This window comes from Schistocerca piceifrons, chromosome 5 (assembly GCF_021461385.2).
Source record: "Schistocerca piceifrons isolate TAMUIC-IGC-003096 chromosome 5, iqSchPice1.1, whole genome shotgun sequence".
NCBI classification, from domain to species: domain Eukaryota; kingdom Metazoa; phylum Arthropoda; class Insecta; order Orthoptera; family Acrididae; genus Schistocerca; species Schistocerca piceifrons.
In genome coordinates, this window is record NC_060142.1 from 617,741,669 (window position 1) to 617,763,021 (window position 21,353).

Consider the following 21,353-nt stretch of genomic DNA (forward strand, 5'->3'; position numbering starts at 1 on the left):
TTTCATGTAATTGGGAAGCTAAATTTTGGAACCCTTCACTTTATTGCCAAAAGCGCTCGCTGCCATTTTAGCCCTTGTCTGTATCTGTTTGCTTCTCTTGCTCTCTATCCAGTCTAAAGTGTTCAACGCTCCTAAATACAGAAACTCATCAAGTTAATGTGCGGCTACGTGAGTAATAAGTACATTGTCTCCGTCGTGTTTTAATTAACTTTCTGGCCTTACTTTCAATTTTGCAGTATTAATTTGTTTCAGTCTTTACTGAAAGCAATCTACACTGGAAACAGACACTACAATATCGCCCAGAAAACGAAAATAATTCGATGAGTTCGATTAATACGTATTAGGTCTATGGTTCCCAGTGAAAGGATCTGAAAATCTACTTCTGGGCCTCCCAAAAGTTGTTGTGGTGATATAAGATCGCCTTGCTTAATTTAGTTACGAGTTTCTCACAATCCTGACAAAGTCTAATGCAAGCAGTGGTAAACAAGGTGACCTAACCGCCACTACCGCTACCGTTTTATTAATCCCGCAATGTTATAGCTGGAAATTTGAAATTTTAAACATGTTATTGGCTGTGATCCAGCAACCGTACGCTGTTTAACTACAGAACGTATATACAGCCACTTAGTTTACTCGAAATTTGCCAACTGACCACAGTTTCAAGTGGACTAGAGCAATCTTCATCAGAATAGAAAGTTACATGGAATACATGTAATCATACCATGGTTTAAAAATTTTGCTCAGACCTTTTAAATCGTGGTTTTATTACATGTATGTCATGTAACTATTTTTTCTGATAGAGATTGCCTTAGTACAATCGAAACGGTGGTCAGTTGACAAAATTTTGTGCAACCGAGGTTCAGTAACTATAGTTGGATTTCATAAACCACAAGTGAGTTTTTCTTATTCTCTCGCTTGCTGCACACAGATTGTTCGCGCCACAGAAAAAAATAAGCAGGACATTTTTGTAGGGAATTTAATGTCTTTAAATTTTGTTCTCTCCCCTATTAATTTGTAGTGGGGAAATTAATATCACTTGTTACAGCTAAGGTAAATGCGCTGCATGAATGACATGCCTTTAGTATTTAGTCCGTAATATATCGTGTCTAGAGTTCGCGATTTCCGTTGTTGGCTACTTCTTTTCTCGGTAGTGTAAGAATTCGGGGCGCCATATGCGCGAAAATTAAGAAAATCTCAAACGCTCTACCTTTTCGCTCGCTGCATTACGAAAAACATTATAAAATACTATGCGGCCATATTAGAAGTCCCATTCTACTGTTGTCAGTTGGAAGATTAATACGTCGAGGTACATATCTCGCCTAACGATAGCCAATCGAGCGCCTAGTATTGGTGCGAGATGATGAACTTGTACGGCTGAATGCTATTGGGTCGAGGTCTCATGAGACGCCGCGGAAGTTCTGGATTCCGGTTAGATGACCAGTACAAACGAATCTAGGTACAAAGACTCGTAGCGCATCGGAAATAAAGAAAATCTCAGTACTGGGAACTTTGACGGCTGTCGCTCGCATTGCCTTTGTGGTGGAGACAATGCTTTGAGACAAAACAGTGTCAGACAATCTTAAAGGCGGCTAAGTTATATCTCTCATATAGTTTATAACATTCACGTTAAGTGCTAAGGCAAATCTAAATAAATCTGCGATCTCAGATAAATCAGGCGCATCCAATGACACAAAGATAATTAAATGCCTAAAACTACAGAAGGTAATATTTTACAGCGAATAAAGATTTTCACAGTGAACCTCTGAATTGACAACTGTTTAGTGCTTCATGCGATTTCAACAAACGATATCTCAGATGACAGCATTCCACGACAGCAATCATCCCTAAAAACTACACATCTGTAGCTATTTTATTTATTGATTTACTGCGGCTTTTATATCTATTTTGTTATGCTAATGTTTCTCAGAAAATCATATTTGTCTCATTTACACAGCAAATAAACACAGTCATTTTGTCATACTTGTGTAGTTATTTAACGAACAGTTTACTATTCTGCTAGTAACTTTACTTAAATGTTGAATGCAACCGCTATTAACAAGGTGTACTAATATAAAAGTGCTCAATCGCATGTGTTAGCGGGCACCACCGTGGGAAGAGAACGGAAAGACGCATCTGTCAATAACGTATAAATAATCGTTTAAATAATGTTTAATGACAATCTGTTGTCATTTAACATGAGCATCCTGCCCAAGAATACTGGTTTATTCATAAATGAATAAATCTGTATTTATATTTATTGTGAATGTTCTGAGTGTGAACGAATGTTTACAACGTTTCTTTACTTAAACATTGTTGTAATGTATCAGTTTAGTGGGGGAAAGTGGTCGTGTTAAATCATGTTGTAGAGCTTAAGGACAATATTTTGGTGGGAATGGCCTTCAACCAATAGAAACGTAAACTGTAGCAGAATATTACAGGAATAAAATAAGGCTGAGATTTTCGAGTGGAGAGCCCAAGGAAGCGACATACCTGCCTGTCGTGACGTGTGGTTAGGACGTATAGGTGATAGATTCTGGGCGGTGAACAGCTGCTACAAAAGTTTAACTCTTGAAGGGACTTCATATTTTAGAAGTCTGAATGTGCTCCAGATTAGGACTCTTAACTATATCCGATTGATTTACGAGACTGAGGACAGGAAGAGTATGAGTTATGTTTTTTGTATTCCCAGTATTAATTTCTGAATCATCATGTTGAACTCTGAACTGCATTGAGCTGATGAATATTTTGTGTGTTGTGATCACGAAGTGGACGCAGTTATCACGTATCTTTGGTAACTGCAGTTTGGGGATTTTGCTACCATTCCCGTAACTCTCTCAATGTAACTTTACTCCATTTGGTCTGGGTATTATGCGCGTGGAAGTCTGATGCCCACGTCCTTTTTATTTGAGATACAATTTCTTAAATAAATATTATTTAACATAATTCTTACTCATATAAATCAATTAAAGACGTTAAAGAAGATCACTTGTTATTAAATTAATCGATTACCTTTCATTAGATATCACTTTGTAAGTTATTAATTCGCAGTTCTAGTCAATACAAGGACTATTTGACTGCAGGATCAGAACTCCAGGTTATTATTTGGAGCGAGTTAGTTGTGGGGTACGAAAACATACGAGCGTGGCTCTGCCCTATTACAACATTGGGATATAATTTTTAAACAGAGACGTCCATAGTCCAAGTACTTAAGACACGAGCAGTGTCAGATAAGGTTTTAACTGCTCATATGAGGTGCTATTTGGGAAAAAACCACTAGCAATAACAGCTGGGGTACCGTCGTGAATGGGTTTCTCTTGTGCGGGATATGAATCTAATCCCTTTAGAATTCCAACTGTAATTCCAACTGTGATCCAGGTTCCAAATCTATTGAGCGATAGGCATTCTGGATGGGGGCTCCGTGCATAAGACTTTGTAGCAGTCGCGTGGATGAGAATCGGAAGCCAAATCTAGGTGTGGTGAAGTTCTCTGCGAAACTGCGAGAGAGGAAGACTACGTAGAGATGTGCTGAGTCCGAGTCTACAGCGGCCAGCAGCAGCGGTGATCTCCACGGCGTCACGGCGGCAGTGGCGGCCACGACAACACGGGACACCGGTGATGACTTCATGAGCATCGACAGCCAGGGCAGCAGCAGTACAGCAGAAGTAGAGAGCGTGACTGATAAGTACTTGCGCCGACAGCCTTAGTATGTGTGAATTCGCAGTGCAATCGTCAGTGATGGAACTTCCAATGATTAAGAAATCGCCCAGCTAGTTTGGTGCAGATAATGTGTGGTAGAGTTTGTCCAAAGTCTGAAAGTGGTAATGTTGACAGAGACGATATTAGTCCTGCAGATAGTTCGAAATCAGAGAAGATAGATGTAACTGCGGATGGCGCAGTGGCATGGTTGAAGAAAATTCGGATAAATTTGAACTCTAAAATTGGGGTATTGGGTACAGAGGAAGGTCCAATAGAAACAGAGATACGTTCAGTAGAGAACATAGTGGCAGAAAGCGTGAAAGCTGATGTGATTAAATCTGTTATAGAACGGACAGTTGATTCAAAATTAGATGCTATGAGGTTAAAAATGTTGGTATAAGTTTTGAGGAGACTGGTTAACACAAAAGTCGACACAGAAAAAAATATTTAGGGTACAAGTTGGAAAAGATGCAGGGTTAACTGGACAGCGAAGTGAAGATATGTGTGCACAGGCAATATGCGCTTGAGGACGTCACCAATAAACCTGTTAGCAATTTGTCAGGTAGAGTGGCAGAATGTGAACAGGAGGCGCTCAATTATAGGAAACATTTCGAATCAAGATTAAATAAAGAAGCTATGCAGCATGAATAACAGTTTAAAGAAATGAGGGCAAAATTAAATTATTTAGCAGCGACTCAAGCTACTAGTGTGATACGGGTTCTAAGGGTTGATCCATGAACGACAAAGTGTTTTGCAAATGATGGAAAGTACCATCTAGTTGATTTTCTTGCTGCGTGTACGAATGGCTTTGTGAGAGGAACGTCGGAAGAGGCAAACATCAAATTTGTTGAGAGATATATTGAAGACAACGTACAATCATGGACAAATTTAACGAGTCCTTCATCACTACCTTCAAAGGGCTTGAGAGTTGTTTCCTGAGCAAAACAGGACGTAGCTTCAGACATGGAAGTGTGTCGATTCGGGGTTCTTATGTGCGTGAACCAGCTAAGTCGTCGTGTATAAATGGTCCACTGGGAGTGTTGATGTAGATTATGGCACTCAAGAGACGACTGCCGAAATTTTTACAAATAAATTTTGTCCACTGTCTGACAAATTCCATTGGTGAGTGTTCAGATTTTACAGAGAAATTAGAACAGGCATTGAAATTCAAGCCACATAATGGTCACCAGAATGGGAATTACAACAGTCACCAAAACAGTTATTAATGTAACAACTTTCACAGGGGAAAATTAAAACGGGAATTTTCATAACGAAAATCTAAATCGGGAACGAAGATTTGAGGACAGGGGTTTCACGAAATGCAACGTCAGAAGACGAGGTCGGGAAATTAGAGATCGCCACATCTGAGGTCTGGAGATGGTGAAATAAACAGGTGTCGAAAAGTACACGTTATTTTAAAAATTCTGTTGGTTTATAACAAGTAAGAATAAAATGGGGAATTAGCAGCGCAATCGTTAATAGGGTGCAAGAAGGGATGTAAAATGTGTAGGCAAATTTGATAACAAGGTTATGGGGCTGAAAATTTAATCTTGTGTAAGGAAATGAATGATGGAATGAATTTATGTTTGCTAAAATATCTGGGATCAGAAGAGAGGCTGCGGTGGATCTGAATTTGATGGAGATGGAATTCTAATGAGGAACTAGTCAGTAGGAACAGTTATAGAACAGTTATAGTAAGTAGGTGCAGGTAATGTAGATGAATTTGTATCGCAATATTTAGATGAAGCTATCTGTGAAGGCGACGAAGCTGCAGTCACATCAGCTGTCCATGCATTTTGTGGTGTCTCCACGGATGTGTGTGACGGTGGCAATCATCTTGTCATCTGATGATGCATTTTATCATATATTAGCCTATGTGGGTGGTTTATTGTTAAAGGGAGGTGCAGGTGGCGTTTTAGGTGCTGAGGTTGCGAAGATTGAAGATACTTATTTAGACATACCGGAGGAAGACATTTGTGCATTTATATCTATTGATGGAAGTGAACACATGGCCTTGATGAAAGTATGAACTATGAGTTGACATGGAAAGATGAATGTGAAAATGTGTAAGACGGTGTGCTAAGACATAGGTGGCGGTGGCGTCTGAAAGTAAAGAACATGTAACAGAGATAGAGGCAGATCCGAGTTTCAAGCAGCTCGAGTGTACTGTGAATTCTAATGTGGAATGATGCAATAGTGGCAAATTATATGGTGTATCGGCGGTGGACGACAGATTAATTGGTGGTAATTTCTATATCGATGGATATAACGGATCTTTTAAGTAATGAATCCTATGACTTATCAGCAGATGTTATTAGACTTAAGTGTGATTAAGTCTGTAGTGTTTTGGCGGAGAAGAGATTCTGAGCTGTGTGGTTGTTTATGAGAATGTTGCAGGTACTGATGTTAATTCAGTGGAACCGAAAAGTATATTTGATGCTTACGTGGATGAAGAAATGATGGATTTTGCGGGTGATTAAAACCCTATAGTGAATCGGAGGTGGAGCAGGAGAGTCTAAGGGTGAATAACGAGATTGGGGTTGTTTTGAAATTATAGTATGGACCGAAAATATGGAGGAAAAAGGAAAGGATTTTGAAACTGCACATCTGAGGGCGCAATGTTTGGGAAGTGGTGAAATTAAAAACTGGCAGTCTGTAAGTGAGATAAGCGATGTCATTGAGAAAAGGATGTGTGCGTTTCTCGAATCTAAAAATGGGTTCCAGCTGTTCTCACATATGTTGTCTGTGACTTGCAGAGCCCGCTGATAAACGAGAAAAGAGGACACGAATTTGGCTAGGTGAAAAACGCCAAAGAGTGAGACTCAAAAGATACGCACACTGGCGGGATAAATGTGAGAGGAGTCGGGGGCTGAGCTGCACTTTCTGCTTGAAGAATGAGTTGTGTATGGATATAAATATATACATAAGAGTAATTTTATCTGTAGTACGCAAGAATTTTGGAGACTGTTTCTTCTAGTGTAACGTATTGATGACTTTAAGATGCACGTAGGACGTATCGAGGCACAACGTAGTGCAAGGAGAATGTCGACATTAGTCGCACGATTCTTGGCGCGCAGTGATCGACACAACATTATTCCGTTATTTGTGTAAGTGAGGAATATGAGTGGTGCTGTACGTCAGAAATGGGGTGGGGGGGGTGGAATTTCAACGGGTTATTTATGTGGTACTTATAGTACCTTGTTACGCCAGCGTGATGTATGTAGTTTATTTGTAATTATTGTTCCCACAAAATTTCGCGCGTGGAGGTCATCAGACCCCATTAAAATCGTTAGGTTATGCAGATCTTTGTGCCTCTCGCGTCCATCTTGAAAAGATAACCTGAAGATGCCTAAATAAGGCAAAACGCGTGGTTGAAAAACAAAAAACTAAAATTGCAACCAAGAATATTTTTAACCAATACTGTTAAGCACTGGTTTGCTGTATGCCACATATGGATTGGAAATTCCTTATCAGGTGCTGTAAAATTGTCAAGTAATGATGAAATGTAGATGATTTATGGTGTCGAACAAATTTCATGGCACGAGAGAAGTTTTTTCTAGGGGAATCATTGACAGAACGTTTGTAAAGTCTATCTGAATCAAGGGTTTTGCTTATTCTATAAATCAGTTGTTGCTTGCTGTCCTGTTTGTGAATCTATCCATTCCACTAGGAAGCGCGCTCAGTGTCTGATCAGCACTGACAGTGACTCTGGTGTTGACGCATGTATTGGGTACATGGCTGACGGCGTCTTGAATTTCGGAAGAGGTGGCTGGCCTGCTAACTATGTAAACTTCAACGCCAGAACACTGATGTGTTGTGCTGGTTATGATGAACTACCTGGATGTCGTTAAAGCAAAAGCTGCTACAAAAACAAGGGGATACGCGCTACCATCTTTTCGAAATATCTAAAAAATGGTTCAAATGGTTCTGAGCACTATGGGACTCAACTTCTGAGGTCATTAGTCCCCTAGAACTTAGAACTAGTTAAACCTAACTAACCTAAGGACATCACACACATCCATGCCCGAGGCAGGATTTGAACTTGTGACCGTAATGGTGCCGCGGTTCCAGACTGCAGCGCCTAGAACCGCACGGCCACTTCGGCCGGCCCGAAATATCTAGGCTGACTTGGAAGTTACATGAAAGTGATGTGTTTACTGGGAATTTAATCAATATGCCATAATTTTTGGAATTTGTGTTAGATTTGTTAAATGCATGCTGGTAAGATGTAATGGCATGGTCTAGGAGGTATATGCTGTTTCACAAACCACCACAAAGATACTTACAGAACTGTTCTGACAAGCAAGTATGGTGTTCCATTTCTTACGTTACACATGTAATTACTACGTTATGTGCATTAAATTTTACTTTATTTAATGTGCTAAGTTAGTGAGCTAATGAATCACATTAATTGGAAATGTGTGACGCTACACACATTTAGGCCAGCTAATAGGCTACCCACTATTGGTACGAGGTAATACGAATGCTAGCCTACCTAGGTATCAGATTGCGACTCGGTAGTTTCGGATACCGGCTAGGTGACGGGCACGAGCACGTCAGATAGAAAGACTAGCAGCGTTACCGAATATACAAAAATCTCAGTATGAACAGTCTTGGCAGCCTTCGCTCGATGGCCTATGTGCCGGAGAAAATGTTTCGAGACATGGTGGGGTGTCACACAATCTTAAAGATGGCTACGGTTCCGCTCTATGACGGTCTGTAACAAATCACATCAAGTAGTCAAGCAAATCTGAATACATTTGTGCTCTCAGACAAATTATGCGTATCCAATGACACAACAATATTTCAGCATCATTAAACTAAAGAAATTAATATTCCAAAGCAAATAAACATTTTGACAATTAATAATCTGAATAAACAACTTGTAAACGCTTCATGCTATTTCAGCAAACAATATCTCAGATCACAGCATTGCACTACAGTTTTCATTCCTGAAAACTGTGTACCTGTATCTATTTTATTTATTGATTTACAATGTGTCTTACATGTGTATCATTATGCAAATGTTTGTCAGAACATCATATTAACCACATTTTCACAACAACCGAACACAAAACCAACATCTCATATTGTCATACTTTTGTAAGTATTTAACGAATTGTTTCCTATTTTGCTAGTACCTTTATTTAAATATTGACAGCAAGAGCTATTAAAAAACTGTGCTAATTTAGAAGTGCTTAATCGCTTGTGTTAGCGGACATCACAAATGGAAAATGAACGAAAAGACGCTTCTGTCAATAAGGCATAAATAATTGTTTATATAATGTTTAGCGACAATTCGTTGTCACTTAACGTCAGCGCATCTGTGCAAGTATACTGGGTTATTTATTTACGAATAAACCTGTATTTATTTTTATTGAGAATGTTATGAGTGTGACCGAAGGTTTATAACACTTCTTTATTTAAATATTGTTGTAAAATATAAATTTAGTGCTGGAAAGTGGTCATGTTAAGTCAAGTCATGTCTGTAGTGCTGAAGGACTGTGTATCTTTTGGGGGGATGGCCTTCAGCCAAGACAATAGCGGAACACTATGGGTGTCAAATGGAGACTGGGACTTCTTGAGCGAAGAGCTCAAGGGAGCGATTCTACGACCTTTGTGTCAAGTGCTGGAAGATGACATACATTTCTGTGGTAACTTGTGTAATTTTGAGGTATAGGTGATAGATTCTATGTGGTGAACAGCTTCTACGTTACTTCAACTTTTGAAGGGATTTCATATTTCGGGAGGTGTGACTGTGCTCCAGATTGGGATTATATTTCCGCTAGATTTACGGCAGCTGAGAACGGGAAGAGATTGAGTTACTATTATTTGAATCGCATGTGTTAATTTGTGAATCATCATATTGAACTCTTAACTGTACTAAGCTGATAAATATTTCGCGTATATTTGATACCAATGTAATCTGGGGATTTTGCCACCATTCTTGTAACGCTCTCAACGTAACTTTACTGCAATTGATAAGGGTAATATGTATCTGTATCTTAATAAACGATATTTAACGCTATTTTCAACCGTAGAAATCGATTACAGGCGTTAGAATAGTACCCTTGGTACTAAATTAATCATTTTTCTTTCATTGTATATTGCTGTGCAATTCTAACCAATTCCTAGTCTATTTAACTGCATTATCACAGCCAGATTATTATGTGCAGCGAATTATTTGTCGGGCATGAAAGCAGACGCACACAGTTCGACGCTAGGACTACATCGGGCTCTTATTTTTAAACAGAGCCGTGCAGGGCCCCAAGTACCCAAAGAAAGAGCAATATCAGGTGAAGTCGTAACTGGTTTGTTCGTTTGGGATGCTGTGTGGAGGAGCACCACTCAGTAGTAACCGTTAGGCAGTGTCGCGCTAGCAAAGATTACAAAGTAAACATAAAGGAAGGACGAAAATAAACCATCATTCTAACTGCGAAAAGTGTTTCACGAAAAAATTCTATACAAATAGAACTTATGGGTCCTAGAACGATCTAGAATCGCATACAGTAGACTTTACTCACTGATTCCAAGTATAGGTAAGTGTATGTGTAAACTGACCGTCATATACAGTTTTTATGAACATAAGTAGACGATTACCTGTAGCATCTACAAGCTTATTTGTGAATGGGACTATTACCGAAACAAGCTTTTAGTAAAGAACAAACAATACTAATTGACATATTTGCGTTTTACCTGGTATTATGCATTATAAAATGTCACATTATGACGTTGTCTACGTTGCAGGCCTCATCGAAATGAAAATTCCTCGGAGGGGCTCAGTATTGCCTTTCTGTGTATACTGATTTTCACTGGATAAGAAGAGAAACGATTGTTTCTCTTGGGTAATAGTCACTTCCCGTATGCTTTTCAACTCAGCAAATACGATTGCCATATTTTATCGAACTGATTGACATTATGATGGCTAAAATTGTCCCCAGGTTAGACTTACGGCATTAGCTTCTTGAAATGTTTCATAAACGGGGTTATCATCAGGTTAAAACGTTAAAACGACTGCCTGTTGCATAAACGTACACTCACACGATTCGCAGGCCTTCGATGAGGTAGGGAAGGCGAGGAAAGCGGAGTCGTAAACCTAATAAGGACGGTAGTCGCGTTCAATTTGCTGTTAACGGGCTTCATTAGGGTGGCGTATCGTGTATCGTACTCTGCAGTGTGTGCTGGACGGATGATGAAGACATGAAATTAACGTCTCCGCTCAGACAAGGCTGTTTCACGACTTTTAGACTGAAGTAACACTAACACGCAAGGTGTAAGTTAAAACAAGTAATAAGAGGGAAAACTATTACAGTGTCAGGTTTGCTGTCGTTAACCGTAAATAATAGGCGATGATACGTCATTAGAGCTAAAGAAGCAGCGTCCAACAAATTTAATGTTATTATTTACTTGTGAATGGACACCCAATGAGGTTCAAAATTCTGTCTTTATACTATTTTGACAAACGTGCCGCTCAGCACCACACATTGCTTATTAGAATTACTCTTGTATGCTACATTAGATTAAGTCCTTTTGCATCAACGCAACGTATCGGAGGTGGAGGTTCGAAATTTATCCAAGCTTTTGGTCTTACTGCTTGACTGTAATCGTTTTTCTGTGGTGGAGGAGTGTGGTGGGTGGATGAGGGGGAGGGAGGGGAGAGGAGGGGGCAGGGAGGGAGGACGCCATTCTGTAAACTGCTGCGACGAGATGTAGTTCAAGGTACACGATTCCATGGTATGCGGTCGTCGTATGTCATGCCACAATGCACGCTCGTATCAGATGTTAGCAGGTACATCAAACTCTTGATTAAAATTTGTCAGTCTTAATACTACGATTGTAGAAATATTGCGTCTATTACTTTCAGATAGGAACAGTATTTACCAGTTCTAGTATGAACGTATATGGGTACACGGTATACACTTTTTTAAAACTTGAAAATTTCATTCTCGTTTAATGACTACATCCCCAGTACAAAAATATGATGTTGTACGTATGCCACAGAAGCCAAATGCCTAATTGTCAGACAATCATAAAACATTTTTCTAACAACAAAAATATGCCTTATAATGCCGAAAGTAATTTGGAACATTCTTTATAATTTCGTGTTGTATTTGGTTAATTATAGACAGTCGTTGTACTTCTGTACCTCTGGGGTGGTGTTAATGAAGAATGTTCATGACGAATCAAGTTAAATGAAGTTAATAAATTAAATTATTAAAGATGTTGGAGTGTGTTGTAGGTCATGTGTGGTGTATGAAATCAATTTAGTGAAACAATTGGATTACCCGGGGTCGGAGAAGCCAGCTTAAGGAGAGAATAGAAATAAAATCACTTTACTGTGTGATTTTTTATTTACATTTGTTACATTTAACTGCAGATGCCGTCATTGACACAGTGAACATATCATTTTAACTGTATCTCACAAAATGGGCTGAAGGCGAACCAGATTCTGACACACCCTGACAAACATCCTTGGTGTGTTTCTAATCACAGGCAGCTACAATTGTGGCAACTAATTCCATCTCCATATCCACTGAGGTCTCACACACAAGTGACATCAGATATCCATATAGGAAATAATCAAGGGGATTCAGTTCAAGTGACCTCGCAGGCCATGGAATAGGACCTCCCTTCCAATCCAGCGACCAGAAAATACAGCACAGAGATTGCTGCGGTCTTCCACACTGAAGTTAGGCGGTGAACCAGCATCATGTTGTGTCATATTTACAATGTCCCGCGACAGAACGTGCTATGAATCAACGACACAGCAGAGCCAACTTACGGACATGTAAAGTAAACAAAAGCTGCATCATGACTTCCTACTAATCAGACTCACCCTCCTTGTTTCCTTGCAGGAAATAAAGAACCTACATTTAAATAAACAGGGCAGTAAGTGTAAACTTGTACTCATGTTAGTTGAAAATAAGATGGTAAACAGTAATGCTAGACAAAGCAGTAGACAAGTTTACTCCCATATCTCCTTATGCTGACTTTTTTCTCCGGACCCAGGTTCTCTACCTCAAATTGTTCAGTGGAGCATTCTCTATGTCATGTTACATTTTAGCACGCTATTACAGAATCACTCCGTACACGAGCATATCGACGAAATAATGTCATTACTGTATTCTTACATAGTTTGTGCGCCTTTCCGGGACCCCATTATTTGGCAGAATGCGAAAACTCATTACAAGGTTTATGAATGGTTAAGCGGAAGAAGTACCTAATTATCCGAACTCAGAAACAACTCCAACTGGACTTAGCCTTGGAAAATCAGAAAAGAGGGCAGTTCAGGCTCTGGAAGCTGTTCGTTGAGTCTGCGCACTAATTACGAGAGTCGATAACTAATTTCCATAGAGGACGGATGTTTTTGTAGTTGCTCTGAACATTTTGGTTAGGTGTACAACCATGTATTTACGATAGTAACAGTATGATAAGAGGAACATTATAAAATAGATATGAGCATTAATACCTCTTTTGGATATTTGTCCACGATCTATAGTGCCTAAATTAAAAATGAATTTCCTCATTAAAATCGCTAACTCGCAACGCCCAGTGGAGATGGTGGTAACACAGCGGAAAATGGCGTTGGAAATTAGATTAGATTAGATTAGATTATTCATTCCATAGAACCATAAAAGAGGGAATCCTCCTTGGTGTGGAACATTTCAGATAAACACATTACAAAAATGTAATTAGAAAAACTTGAGTGTAATTAATTTTAATGATCCTCAGTCAATAAACAGTAAAAGTATGCACATGAATTAAATTTAAACTCATAATGGTTAAATTGTGCCTTGTCTGAAACTAAACTCTTAATGGTTGCCGGTAATTTATTGAAAATATGCATTGCTGAATATTGGACTCTTTTCTGCGCAAGAGTAAGAGATTTTAAATCTTTATGTATATTGTTCTTATTACTAGCATTGATACTGTGTAATAAGCAGTTAGTTGGAAAAAGAGATGTATTATTTACAACAAACTTAATTAAGGAATAAATATACTGAGAAGCTGTGATGTTCTTCTGTTTACACTACTCATTACTCTTATTAAACGCTTCTGTACTCTAAAATATTTTTCTCTGTTTGTGGAGTTACCCCAAAATATGATACCATATGACATAATGGAGTGAAAATAAGCAATATATGGCAGTTTTTTTATATTTATATCTCCTATGTGTGACATCATTCGCATTGCAATCACAGACTTATTTAGGCGCTTTAGCAGTTCGTTAGTATGTTGCTCCCAACTGAATTTATTATCAAGTTGTAATCACAAGAGTTTTACACTCTCAACTTCTCCTACACTCATGGAAATTTAAATAAGAACACAGTGAATTCATTGTCCCAGGAAGGGGAAACTTTATTGACACATTCCTGGGGTCAGATACATCACATGATCACACTGACAGAACCACAGGCACATAGACACAGGCAACAGAGCATGCACAATGTCGGCACTAGTACAGTGTATATCCACCTTTCGCAGCAATGCAGGCTGCTATTCTCCCATGGAGACGATCGTAGAGATGCTGGATGTAGTCCTGTGGAACGGTTTGCCATGCTATTTCCACCTGGCGCCTCAGTTGGACCAGCGTTCGTGCTGGACGTGCAGACCGCGTGAGACGACGCTTCATCCAGTCCCAAACATGCTCAATGAGGGACAGATCCGGAGATCTTGCTGGCCAGGGTAGTTGACTTACACCTTCTAGAGCACGTTGGGTGGCACGGGATACATGCGGACGTGCATTGTGCTGTTGGAACAGCAAGTTACCTTGCCGGTCTAGGAATGGTAGAACGATGGGTTCGATGACGGTTTGGATGTACCGGGCACTATTCAGTGTCCCCTCGATGATCACCAGTGGTGTACGGCCAGTGTAGGAGATCGCTCCCCACACCATGATGCCGGGTATTGGCCCTGTGTGCCTCGGTCGTATGCAGTCCTGATTGTGGCGTTCACCTGCACGGCGCCAAACACGCATACGACCATCATTGGCACCAAGGCAGAAGAGACTCTCATCGCTGAAGACGACACGTCTCCATTCGTCCCTCCATTCACGCCTGTCGCGACACCACTGGAGGCGGGCTGCACGATGTTGGGGCGTGAGCGGAAGACGGCCTAAAGGTGTGCGGGACCGTAGCCCAGCTTCATGGAGACGGTTGCGAATGGTCCTCGCCGATACCCCAGGAGCAACAGCGTCCCTAATTTGCTGGGAAGTGGCGGTGCGGTCCCCTACGGCACTGCGTAGGATCCTACGGTCTTGGCGTGCATCCGTGCGTCGCTGCGGTCCGGTCCCAGGTCGACGGGCACGTGCACCTTCCGCCGACCACTGGCGACAACATCGATGTACTGTGGAGACCTCACGCCCCACGTGTTGAGCAATTCGGCGGTACGTCCACCCGGCCTCCCGCATGCCCACTATACGCCCTCGCTCAAAGTCCGTCAACTGCACATACGGTTCACGTCCACGCTGTCGCGGCATGCTATCAGTGTTAAAGACTGCGATGGAGCTCCGTATGCCACGGCAAACTGGCTGACACTGACGGCGGCGGTGCACAAATGCTGCGCAGCTAGCGCCATTCGACGGCCAACACCGCGGTTCCTGGTGTGTCCGCTGTGCCGTGCGTGTGATCATTGCTTGTACAGCCCTCTCGCAGTGTCCGGAGCAAGTATGGTGGGTCTGACACACCGTTGTCAATGTGTTCTTTTTTCCATTTCCAGGAGTGTATTTCCATGTCATCATATTTTATACAGACACCAGAAGGAAATCTCTTGGGAGTTCTGAACTGCATATAGTGGATCTTTTCAAAAGTTTAATGACAGTGAATTGGCTATGAACCACTTATTAATGTCAGTAAAAATTTGATTAGCTGGCCTTTCTAAATTTATATTTGATTTACTCTGTATTGCAATGTTTGTATCATCTGCAAATAAGACAAACTTAGCATCTAGTAATGTAACAGATGACAGGTCATTAATATACCCAAGAAACAGTACTGGACGTAGTATGGAACCTTGGGAACACCACATGTAATTTCTTCCTAGTCAGGTGATGTCTGACTGGGCTGATGTTTGGCGTTCCAGCATATGGAATTGAGTTCCTCCTCTCCTCCGTAAATTCAGTTGGGAGTACAGAAGGGAACCTCCTACACCCGAAAGCAGTCGGCGATGGCGATGGCATATGGCATCTGATGTTTCAAGAAACCAGTTGTTATGTGCGTCGTCCGCATTAGTCCATAAGTCATGCTAACGGCGTGGAAGCTACGTCTGATGTTTTGGTACATTTGATTTGTGTTGGTGTCTCAAATCATACTGAATTCAATTCCTATGAGTCACTCATATTGGTGATAAACTGACTTCCTTTACGATTGCGAAAAATTTCAGTTTTCAAAAGAATGGAACACCACCGAGCACACATCTGCTTCTCAAAGTATTTCTTAAGACTGAGCTGTCTTAACAATGGGTCAGCTGCAAGGGGCATACGGATGGTCGTGTTGTAGCATTAGTGCCTATGGATGCCAATCACACACTAGGAAATTTCTTTTTTTGGGGGTGGGGGAGGGAAGGTAATGAAGCAACTCTAGACAGACTCGCAAAAGCAGGCAATAAATTTGTCCATTGTCTGGATATTTGTGCTCTCTCCAGTGGAGAGAACATTGGTCTTCTTTGAGAAGTAGGTAAAAACTATGGCCCATGTTCAAATGTATCAAATTATAGTACAACGTTTTTCACAAGCAGCTTCTTCTTCACCTGACCTGGGTGTGATGTTCCAAAGTGTTCAATTATTTATCAGAAGTTCAGAAGTTTTGTACACACACACACACACACACACACACACACACACACACACACACACACACACACATACCATATACTGTAAAACTTCATTAGTAAATTTCAACTCTCTCTTTGTAAGATGAGATGGAATCGGAAAGAAAATTTTCAAACAAAAGTGCTCTATATATAAAATTTATAAAAGAAATATAATATTCAAAAGAATGTTTTGAACACACTTAGGTAGCTGGACACATTTAGAAACACACTGCCTTTGGCAAGGAATAGTCACCGTTTAAAATATAGGTGAGAGTGTTAAACATTGCAACAGTTTTAAGACTTTGGTCTCCACAACAGAAGTTCAGTATACTTTCTCAATAACAGAAGTTCTGTATATTTTCTTATCTAATTTTGAAATGATAGCGTTCATGTTAAGTGTGCTCCAATCTTTTTCTGAAATTACATAAGTAGCTCTGGAATATTGGGGTTGTTCCAGCTGTGAAATTGTGTTCCAGCGTACGACACAGTCACATACCGAAGAACAAATAATTTATTAAATTTAAAAGTTTTGCTGTTAAGACAATATTGTCAATATCTATTTAAAAGTCTATGTCCTACATGAAATTAAGAGGAAGTAGTATCAAAAACGTGTTATAAGTTAAAAACTTTTACAAGTCGAAGATGTTAGCCAGTAACACAAATTTAAGTTTCGAAGACAGAGAAACGTTTTTGCTGTCGATTTGTGGGGAAAGTTTTACTACAATGTTAAAGGAACTCATTTCAGTTGCAAATATCACATCTTCCACCATAGATATCCTTTCGTTTCAAAGTGCAAGATGGTGCACGATGAAGGAAATATAGCTTAGTTGTCCACACACTTGGTAATTAGTTTCAAAAACATACAGAATTTTACTCACCTTGAAACTCTGTAACTGAGAAGTTATCAATATCTCCAGGTAGCTTTCATATACTGTACAGTACTTAAATATGTAGAACGTGTAATATTGAAACAAGTTGCAGAAATCACAACCATATCTCACAAGAACAATATAAAATAGAAAACAGCATAAACTATTTATAGTGGTTTTTAATGTCCATTCCTTCATATAATTCCACAATCAGTCACTAGATTGAAACACCAAGGAAGAAACCTGTGTTCCTAGCTACATTACTATCGAAATAGGACACCCTCCCCAACAGCACTTCTTACAATCAATGTTTCACAATAATCACACATATGATGTACAAATATAATCTAGATATAAAAAAGATTACAATCCAAAGGAAGATAAGGCAACCGTGGTTGACTGTGCACGTCTACATACACGATTTAGCACAGAATGTTACATACACTCAATCTGCATCACGATATATTCAGAGCTGAATTTGTACTGAGTTTCTTTTTATTAATTCAGATTATATACATTCGAGCTACATCAAGATATTCAGAGTGTAATTTGTGCAGTGTCTTTTCTCTCTAACATTCAGTTAATTTATATTCATTGTCTTTACTTGATGTTTTTTTTCCACACGTGTACAATAAATTTGAAGTCCGTCATAGCTGAATCTATAGCGTCAATGCATTTGGTGAAGAGGGAACTGGGTTGAGTTCCCGGTACTTAATCAAATTAACCTGAATACAGAGGTCGAGAAGGATTCACACCTCCTCACCATGAGGTCAGTCACTATCGTGCCCCCAAGGTAATGTATTCATCTTGACGAGAAGCACAGAATATCTTTTATCCTGTGCGCATATATCTAGCTTGCATTCTTTAACCGTAGAAGCTACATGTTGATATCGTTCACTTACATATTGCATAATTAACTAAACGCCAGAATCCCACACACTACGTCTTTAATCATCAGTGGTCAACTCCTTATCAGAGATTGTTTCCACACCCTTTTCTCTGTGCCTTATGTGTCCCGACTAGGTCTCGTATACCCACAAGTTTTGCTGAAACATGCTGTAGAATTGTCTCAGTTATCGCATCTTCCTCTGTACATTTATGTAATACTTGCAATGGCGAGTGCAACCGCAACAGATTTCTAAATTTAAGAGATGGGTATCAGTATGAGGTTAAAAGCTACTGAGGTGTTAGCTACAGGAGATGTCATTAGTTGTGGGTATAACATACTGGGATTGACAGCTACTCGAACGTTCAAAAATATCTGAACATCAGATGTATGAGTAAATTAGCGTCACGTTCAAAAATATCCAAGGATCTGAACTATGTGCAATGACCAGAAGTATGTGGATTATCTGATTTTAAACAAATTAGCGTCATCTGAAATATGTGAACGATGTTCGATTGTGTAAACTGATATCTCGCTCAAAATCCTCCAGCTGACTTGTATTTTTTGAAACTATTATCAGGATTAGAAGTATCTGAACGATCTGAATTGGCATAAACTGGGGTTATGATCGAAAGTATCTGAATGATGTAAATTTTTCTTCTCTTTGAGAAGTCTCCAAACGATCTCAGTTTGTTGTCATGATCAAAAGCACCTGACTGATCTTAATTGTTGTACCACCTTTCCAAATAACGAAACAATTTGAATATTGCTTCAATTGGCGTAAATTGACTATTGACTCGGCGCAGTGCGATAAGCACTCTGATTCCTTTTGGCAGGCAGGGATCGTCATAACCTAACTCGCTAAAAAGCGATTTTTACATGTTGGAACAAGTCTCAGTTTGTCCTGAGGTATCGATATGGTGATACATGATATACCTAGAGACTGCATCAATGCATATCCACAGATGTCAGCGAATTCCGACTCATGCGGAATGGGATTATAAAAGTGAATATTGTGGAAGCGTCATGGCTGTCGTTCAACACATTATTCGTGGACAAGCTTATAAATATCCAAAAAATTGAAGTCTAGCACACGTATTACTATTCATGATCTTACACCTGTTACCGGTTTGTTACATTCTGTAACTCAGACATGTTATATTTCTCAATGAGTGCTGTAGTGTCACTGGCGTCTGCAGTTCTAAATCAATCCAGTGGTCACACAATTACGGTGGATATCATGTAATACACGATCATGAAGAATACTCGACACGTTGAGAAACTAAAAAAAAAGTGTGACATCTTATACATACTGATTCTTCTAGCGTAACCACAAGCGCCGGAATGAAGAGGAAGAACGCAAGATCATAGAAGGTGGAGATCTCTGCGACGGCCGGACATAAGTGGAGTATTAATACAGACTAGCAGAGAGTGCTACGATATCAGATTGTGGTGACCATTTTCATTGATTAACATTGTGTACAGCAAGAACTCGCATTTATGTAGCACGTCGCCCATCGCTTGCGACACCTTTGTACATTAGAGTTAATACTCAATCTGATTTATAGAAATAAAACTACTAATGTTATTTGCTTGAATTGTTGTATAGCATTCCGAGAACGCAGTATCCCTTAGGCACCTTATATGAGACAAGTGGGCAAGACCGAACTCTGATCCTTCTTCTTCGTCATCTTTTTCTTCTTGAAACGTTTATGCTTATGCAGGTCACTCACAAAGCCTCTTCTATTTTCTACTGTAGGTGCTTTTTATACGTGTTTCTGTTTCACTTCCCGGTCCATTCGGACCTTGCCATATCAGTGAATACAATTACGATGTGTTCTACAAATAGATATTACTACTACACTCTATAATATACGCCAGCTTTTTTCCCAGTGTTGCAGTTTCTGCAGGAATCTGGAGACAGACAAGTCATTGTCGGTTATCGGAAAAATATACCTGATTGTGATGAATTTAGACATGGGCCGCAGATCCATACAAATAATGAACGCTTATCTCTTTCACGTACTGATACTTCTTCTTCCTGAAACATTTCTGCTTATGCATGTTGTTCACAGTCCATTGTTCAGGCATTCGTTACACGTCCCTAAGTTGCATCCTCGTCATATCTATGAATACAAACAATTCACCTAATTACAATACATAAGAAGTACTTCTCATTCAACGTTACAGATCCATCACACAGCTGCCATTTAGTAATCCAATCGCGCAGTGGAAATCTTTAAGGAGCTCTCTAGTATCTCTCTGATCGAGCAGCGGTTGAAGGAATACAGAGACTAGTTCCCGATCGACAAAGCAGAAGACCACCGACGAAGAAGTCTACTGGTAGACTTTAAGCGTAATCTAGTAATATTATTGTATTTGTGTCGGGTTCACAGATGCGCACTAAATTTGATGGAGCCAATGACCTTGTATGGATTTCTGTGGAGTCTGCAGTAGAAGTCGAATGTGTACATGTATCATAAATAATCGTGTAGGGTTTAAGGAGCCTAGAGATATCTTTTCTATTTTCATGTTTATGACAGAGTTAGTCTAAATAACAAAACCCTTTAAACCAATTTTTCGCTAATTTGTAAGTTTCTCTTGCCCATATCAGTTGAATAAACGAAAATATGTGCTAGTTTACAGCCATGAGAAATTATTGATCATTGGTACTCGACTAATGATATTGATAAGCTGCAAACGAAATGTAGACTTTTCAGGAGAGATTCCTATAGGTAAGTGAAAGGCATTATACGTTTCAATGTTAATGTAACTAAAAGGTTTTCTGCAGGACTATGTATAAAACTGCCAAAAATGATAACATATAAACATACAGCAATGATAGTTCAGTCATATCACAATGCCAGTTTCAAGTGGTCTGTTTTAGGTGAATGTATGCCTTAAATATAAATGAAGTGTGCCTGTCCAAATAATTCAGCTATTTGGTCGATATAGTCTTCGCTGCAGATCTGAAACTTGTACACATGATTGGAGAAAAAAACAAAGGCATATATGTAAACATCTAGAGCTTCCAATGTTCTAATTATGAATGAGTGACTGCGTTAGATAGAAACGAAAATCTGTAAATGTTG